Genomic DNA, 7,702 nt, shown 5'->3' on the forward strand with positions numbered 1-7,702 from the left:
TCTACAGGGATCAAACCTATGATGACGATTATTCGATGTAATGACCCTGAAAATTTTGTGCTAATCTTTCCTTAAGTAGTTGTTTTTGGGGTAATTAGCGCTATACTCGATTGCTTGTGAAATTTACATCAATCACTTTAAATTGTATCTGCATGACTCAAAACCTGTAGAATAGTTAGCGCTATATTACTCTGAAATATGGGATCCATCGCTAAATCCAGTTGTTCTGGAGAATTTTTGGAAGTTTTGGATCAGACCTGGACCGCGCGTCGAAAGTCCGATAGCGATGATTTTAGGCTGTTGCGGTCACCATGTTGGGCTTGACCATCACCTCAAAAATCAAGTCCATGTGATATTCTGAGTCGATTTGATTGAGTTTGGAGTGAAGAGTGTGAGAACGGTTGGAAATTTATTAAGCTTTTATGAAATCTAAGTCGTGTCGCTTGCGCGATGATTTTAAGCAATCTGAGCATTGGATTCTGACCCAATTTCACCCTCTAATCAAGGAAGGTGGCCCAGGCATGTCCTTGTGCTTGTGGACCTGATCGAGATTCTGTGATCGTTGAATTGAGTGTGGTCCGCTACGGATGATCTGAAGATCCGGTCAATACGAAAACTCAGCTTGACCTAGATCCATGGTCAGTGAGCTTAAGTCTAACCTTTCGTGGTAATAGGCCCACCAAAAGTGCTTCGTTGGATTGTGAGAGGCCGGTTTTGGTTATACCCTAAGTATACCTTGGCCCTGGGGTTATTTTCATCAATATTAGGCCGATTTATAGACCTTAAAACCCTAGCTCTCATTTCCATACGAATTTCCTAACCCTAGCTAAGGAAGAGAAAGGAAAAGAGAGAAAGTGACAGAGAAGTTGGTGAATCATCTTAGATTCTTTCCTGTTCTTCTTCATCCTTGAACCTTCACTTTGAATCGTTATTTCGGCGATTCTGAGTTCATCTTGGGCGTCTTGGGGTAAGTTAACCTAACCCTAATCTGTGTTAGAGCTTAGAATAGTCTTGGTGTTGTTGTATCTCATTTCTATTCTTGCTTTAGGGCATTCTATCGCCGTTGACGAAGACCTATCGTCTGATATCAGTTCAGTGTTCCTTTTCTGGCTTAAGGTGCGGACTTTAAGTGTATAGGTTATGGTTTTCAAGGCTTTCAATGCCAGTGAATGGTTTATTCTTGTTATGGATGAGATTTCACATGCCAAATGTTATGTTTATGTTGCGTTCCTGATATGCATGTGTTATATTGAGATTTGTGTATTCCATGTGTATGTATAAAGTATCGTATGCGTATAAAATATGAACATGTGATTGCCATGATTATTTGTCGTGTACTTATGCTAATTATATGTGCAGCAACTCCTTGGCAAAAGGAATTGTCCAAATGCATGTATTTCAATATACGTCATGTATGTTGTATTATGTATTCTAAGTGTTTGTAGAAATGTTTGAATGATCTAAAGTATGATATATTAACCTAGTATGGGCGTTGAGAAGCGATTCTCAACTCTCCCACTAGTGTGTATGATTTCCTTCATGCAAGTCACATTCCTTGTTGTTTAATTTCAAATATTACTTATGTGAAATTCCATCTTAAGTTGATATTCTTCAAGTACTCATATGCTACATGGTTGAGGTTGTTGTTCCAATGCTGTTCTACATTTAATACGAATATCTGTTGTAGTGTAATGTGTTTGGGACTATGATTAGTCCAGGAAATCGGTAATCGACCTTAAGTTCGTGGCTGAGATTGCTTTCGCCACGTAGGATGTGATTAGACGAACCCGAGTCGTATTAGAGTTGTCGGCAGTGGTTTGGCCACGCGGAGTGTTTGCGCACTCTATGTTGTTCAACTCAACGTGTGCTCATGCTAGTCGAGTTCGTCAAGTAACCCGATTGTCCGATGTATGTTCACCATGTATGGACGCTACTGTATGAATCTAGGGTACCGAACTTACCAATGGAATCCTATTAACCATGGTACCTTGATCCGCTAAGACTCATGAGCCGGACATGGTGGTATGGGACACCGTGGTCGAGCTGTTGGCCTACGCTGGGGTGACGAGCCTCCCCGTAGTGACCAGTGAGCAATCAAACTCGTGAGCCGATTATGGTGGTATGGGACACTATATTCGCGCTGTCGGCCTACATTGATTGGTGACAAGCCCTTTGTAGTGACCTCGAGCATACCTGGATACCGTATTGAGGTGATGACCCTTAGTGTAGTAACAAAGGTATGATAGGCGTGCATTGATTGGTAACGAGCCCTTTGTAACGACCTCAAACCATATGATCGTATGAGATATCTAGGACTGACGACCCTAGAATGGATCACCGTTTGGATGGCAATATGAGGAAGGTACCTTAGCTTCCCAATCCTACTGTATGAAAAGGACTAATAACAACTTGGTAATCATGTTCATGCACCGCATTTGCATGTGCTTTGTAGATATGGTGCACTTTGAGGCGATGTCATGCGTAACGTAAGATGAAGACGTTGAGGGTGTACACGTGAGGGCACTCATCATTCTGCATACATCCTTGCATTAATAAGAGTACTTAGGACTTATTTAATTGTTCTGCTTTATCATTACTGCTTGATTGAACTGATAACATGTTAACCTGTGCTTTATTGTTCCACTGAGTTGATCACTCACTCCCATGTTCTAGGGCAGTGTTAAACACCCACCAGACTCTGTCTAAGGTTCTGATGTTGTAGATGATGATACGACTTCTGAGGCAGACCGGGAGATGGATGACGATTAGGTTGCTTTCTCTTTTATGCAGTTTTCAGACGGGTTCTAGCGAGCCTTGTTCTGATGCGCGGGATGCTGGGATTTATTTTGAGAATTAAACGATGTAATTTGATACTTGTAATTTTGACAGTAACACTTACAGTACGACCTGGTATGTGTATTTATTTCAGGGATTCGCACATGTATACACATATATTTCTTTAAGTCTTCCGCTTGATTTCTTCACTTATCCCTGAATTATAATTGCACTTTGGCTTAATCTATTCCATGTTTATGTACTAATACAGACAACATACATCCATCATTAAATATGTTGCATAAGTGATGTTTTGGAACTCAGGAGCTGAGTTATGTTCGACCCCCGAATTTCAGGGCATTACATTCGACTCATCTTTTCAATTCTTCTTTATAAACTTTGCTAAATTTTTTATTTTTCAGGCTGGTTCCTTGCATGCTTAGTGATTCCCAAGTTAATCATTCAATTATCGAACCAGAACTTTAATGTGTAAGCGAGATGTGATATATGAAATCATGACTCAATCAATGTTTACAACTTCCAATCATGGATTAATAACTCAAACTTAACTGTAAAATCTAACAGATACTGAATCCAAGAGTCATAAATTACCAATATCACGTATTTTGTAATTCTCAAATCACAACTATCCTTCAAAATCACTTCAAATTCAAAATAAATTCCATAAAAAATTTAAAAATATTCACAATTTTTACTCAAGACTAAGAAAATACTGATTAAGTAACCTGATCTCCCACCCCCAACCTAAAATCTACATTATCCTCAATGTAAAAGAAATAAGCATGCAATGCACATGGGACAACGAAAATAAAAGAGGAGTGATGGAAAGATAATACCTAGATAGAGAATCAAGAGGCTTTCCAAAGATATCAGCGTAAGAGCGGGTCAGCACAATAGAGAAATCAACAAAAGCAAAATAACAAAAATAACATCATAAAAAGAAGATCCTACCTATACCACTTTCGCAGGTGCTCTCGATTGCATTTAGCATATGCAACAAGCCTTTAAACCCCTAGGTTGCCCCTAGTGGACGAGTTATAGTCTCGTGAGGGTTTGCAGCAATGTTACCCACAAATATTGAACTAGGAAAATGAAATGGAATGAAAAGTTGGGTTGCCTCCCAGGAGCGCTAACTTTAACGTCTTCAGCTAGACAAGAATGGACCATGAATTAATCAATCTTGATAACCTGGGTCCGCTAAATAAATTTCATTAACACCTTAATCAACCAATCCCAGACTTTATGTGAATAACTTGAACCGTGCTATCGAAAATGGGGTAAATGATACTAACATCTAACAATTTAAGCACCTCCACTCAAACGACCTCTTTCATGTTAGGGTTAAGCCTCCTTTGCATTTCACACGACATTTCTGCATTTTCTTCAAGATCAGTACGATGCATACACAAAGTGGGGCTTACTCCCTTCATGTCCTCTATCATCCACTCAATAGCTGCCTTATATTCTCTAAGCACTTGAAGCAACTTGCTCTCTTGTTCCTTCTCAAGGTTAGAAGCTATGATGACAGATAGAGTCTCAGAAGGACCTAAAAATGCATACTCGAGATTTTCAGGTAATTGTTTAAGGTCAAGTTCAGGTGGTTTCTCAATAGATGGGACCGATTTAGACTCAGAGGGTGGAAGAGGTTCCACTTTCGCTTTCCATTTTGCAGTCTCCATTATAGGAGTAGAGTTGAGCAATGCATTGACTTCTTGGATGGAACTCTCTACGTCAGAATCCATGCCAAAATGTGCTAAGCAAGTCTCAAGTGCGTCTTCGGAAGATTGAAGGAAAGATTCATGCACTAGACTCTCAATCATGTCTACATCAAATATATCCTCCGAGTTTGCTGGTTGTTATCCAGCATTGAAAACATTGAGCTTAATCTTCATGTTACCAAAAGACAACTTCATAACTCCATTCTTGCAATTTATGATAGCATTGGATGTGGCTAAGAATGGACGTCCCAGAATAATCGGGATTTGACTAGTAGGATTATGGACATGCTGAGTATCTAGAACGATGAAATCCACTGGAAAATAAAACTTATCAACCTGGATTAGCACATCCTTAATAACACCACGGGGCACCTTGACAGACCTATCAGCTAGTTGTAGTGTTATCTTAGTTGGTTTCAGCTCACCAAGTCCTAGCTGCTCATATACAGAATATGGTAACAAATTAACACTCGCCCCTAAATCAAGCAATGCCTTCTCAATCTTATGCTCTCCTATGACACAAGAAATGGTAGGAGCTCTTAGATCCCTAAATTTAGGAGGGGTATTGTTTTGAATCATGGAGCTGAGTTGCTCTGCAAGGAAGACCTTCTTATGAACATTCATTTTACGCTTTTGAGTGCATAAATCTTTAAGAAACTTAGTGTAAGCAGGGACTTGCTTGATAGCATCAAGCAACGGAATGTTAATTTACACTTGCTTAAACATGTCCAATATCTCATTAAAGTTGTTTCCTTTCTTAATTAGTGTCAAACGTTGAGGAAAAGGTGCTTTAGGCACATAAGATGGCACATGAGTGGTTTCTGGAGAGTCAGAGTGCTTTTGGGCTTTCGATGCATTAGTATGTCTCTCTGCTTTATTTTGATCTTCTGATTTAGAATTTGATTCTTCCCTAGGCATCTCTACTTTGTTCTCGATCTGTTTACCGGACCTAAGGGTAATGATTGATTTGGCTTGCTCATGATATTGTTCTTGGTATGAATTAGAGACAATCTCATACTGTCCTTTTGGATTTGCCATAGGTTGGCTAGGAAACTTGCCTTTCTCTCTCTCACTCAATGTGGCAGCAAGTTGACCCAATTGTACTTCCAGCTTGGCAATGGATTGCGCATTTGCATGTAAGCTTTGCTGGTTAGCTAGTAAAGTTTGTTGGGTGTCTTTTTGAAATTGAAGTAAACTTTGCATAAAAAGTTTAAGTGTATCCTCAAGAGATGGTTTCCTAAATTATGGAGGTACTTTTTGATACTACGGGAACTGCTGAGGTTGTTGACTGCCAACTTGGGGGTAAGTTTGCATTGGAGGATTTCCAGATGGTCCTCCTTATTGTGGTCCTTTTGCCCAAGAAAAATTTGGATGCCTAGCCCACCCTGGATTGTAGAGTGTCTGAGTAAGGATCATTCCCAGTTCTCCGAAAGGTGTTCATAGCATGTACTTGTTCAGAGAGAAATTCTGAAAATGCTACATCAGATGGACAAGATTGCGAAGGATGGGCGGGACTGGAACACATGGCACATGACTCGATTTGAGTTTTTTATGGAGGTCCATTATTCAACATCAAAGCATCAACTTTCTTTGTCAGGCTATCAATCTTGGCATAAAGACCTGGCGTGACTCCTATCTCATATATACCACCTTTCTTCTGTGGTTGAGGACTTCTTTCACCTCTATTTGAATAGTCCCATTACTGGGAGTTTTCACGCAAGGTTTCAACGAAATTCCATGCGTCGACGTCACTTTTAGTCATGAATGACCCTCCACTAGTGGCATCAACCATGCGACGGTTTTGGGGTGTCAAACCATCATAAAAGTATTGAACTTGTTGCCACTTCTCAAAACCATGGTGTGAACATTTAAGAAGTAAGTCCTTCTATCTTTCCCAACATTCATGAAAGTGTTCACCCTCTTTTTGTGAGAAATTAGTAATTTCTCTACGGAGAGCATTAGTTTTGTGAACCAGGAAGAACTTATTTAAGAACTTCTTAGACAGTTGGTCCCATGTAGTGATAGACCCAACTCCTAGAGAATTCAACCATGCTTTCACCTTATCCTTCAAAGAAAAAGGAAAAAGGCGCAAACGGATCGAATCATTAGAAAAATTTTGGAACCTAAAGGTAGAGAAAATGTCTAGGAATTCTTTCACATGATGGTATGGATCCTCCTTATCTAAACCATAAAAGGAGGGCAACAATTGTATGACCCCAGGTTTAAGTTCAAAGTGTGCTGCCGTGGTAGCGGGCAACACTATGCATGAAGGCACATTAAATTGAACAGGAGCTGAATAATCTCTAAGAGCTTTAGTTCCATTCTCGTCCGCCATTTCAAATAGGATGTTTCTAAATCTTCTATGAAAGGTTCTTTCTATTTCATGGTCAAAAGGTGCTAGTTCTATGTTCAGAGATCTACGTCCTAGTATAAACTATGTTATTGCAATGTAAGAAAGAAAACTAAACTAAGATGCAACCTAAGAGAAATAAAACTAAAAATAAAACTTATGAATTCCTAAAAACAAGACAAAGCTATGTAAACGAGAATCGGAAGGAAGAACCCGGAAAAGGAGATGATGAATGTCTGAAGATTTGGGAGCTCCTCCTTTTGAAGAAAATCTTGTTTAGCAGCTTCCTTCCTCAATTCCTGTAAACATAATAAAAACAAAAATAAATTAAATTTCCTAAAATAATGCTAGAAAAATCCTAAGCAACGGTTAATTTTAAAAAAGAAAGTTTCTAATCTTAGAAATAAAAAAGCTAAGTTAGTTTCTAAAAAGGAAAATTTTTCTAAAACTAGAAAATAGAAAGTTACTTGAAAGAAGATTCTAAATTTAAAATTAGAAAATAGAAAATTTCTAAAAAAGAAAGCCTAGAATTAGAAAATTTTTAAAAAATAAAACCCTAATTCTAAAAATATAAATTAGAAAAAGTAGAGAATTTAGAAAGGGATTACCAAATTAGAAGTTTATGTCAGGACCCTACAAAACAGGAAATAGGTTAGTTTCTAAAAGAAAAACTTTAACCTAAAGTTAGTAAAATCCTAAGACTATGAATTATGATAAGAGAGAATCCTAAATCTAATTGAACCGAAACAGTCCCCGACAACGGCGCCAAAAACTTGATGTTTTATTTAAACTAATCTGATTTAAATGATTTTAAACTCGCAAGTATACGAATCAGGTG

At 38.5% G+C, this 7,702-nt stretch overlaps 1 non-coding gene across 1 annotated transcript; it reads left to right on the forward strand.

Moving 5' to 3' along the window:
- Positions 1 to 6,364: 6,364 nt before the first annotated feature.
- Positions 6,365 to 6,471, forward strand: LOC131238054 (small nucleolar RNA R71). Its single transcript, XR_009167476.1, has one exon. It is a non-coding gene; the product is annotated as a small nucleolar RNA R71 (small nucleolar RNA).
- The last annotated feature ends 1,231 nt before the right edge of the window (positions 6,472 to 7,702 follow it).

This window comes from Magnolia sinica, chromosome 2, assembly GCF_029962835.1.
Source record: "Magnolia sinica isolate HGM2019 chromosome 2, MsV1, whole genome shotgun sequence".
Taxonomy (NCBI): domain Eukaryota; kingdom Viridiplantae; phylum Streptophyta; class Magnoliopsida; order Magnoliales; family Magnoliaceae; genus Magnolia; species Magnolia sinica.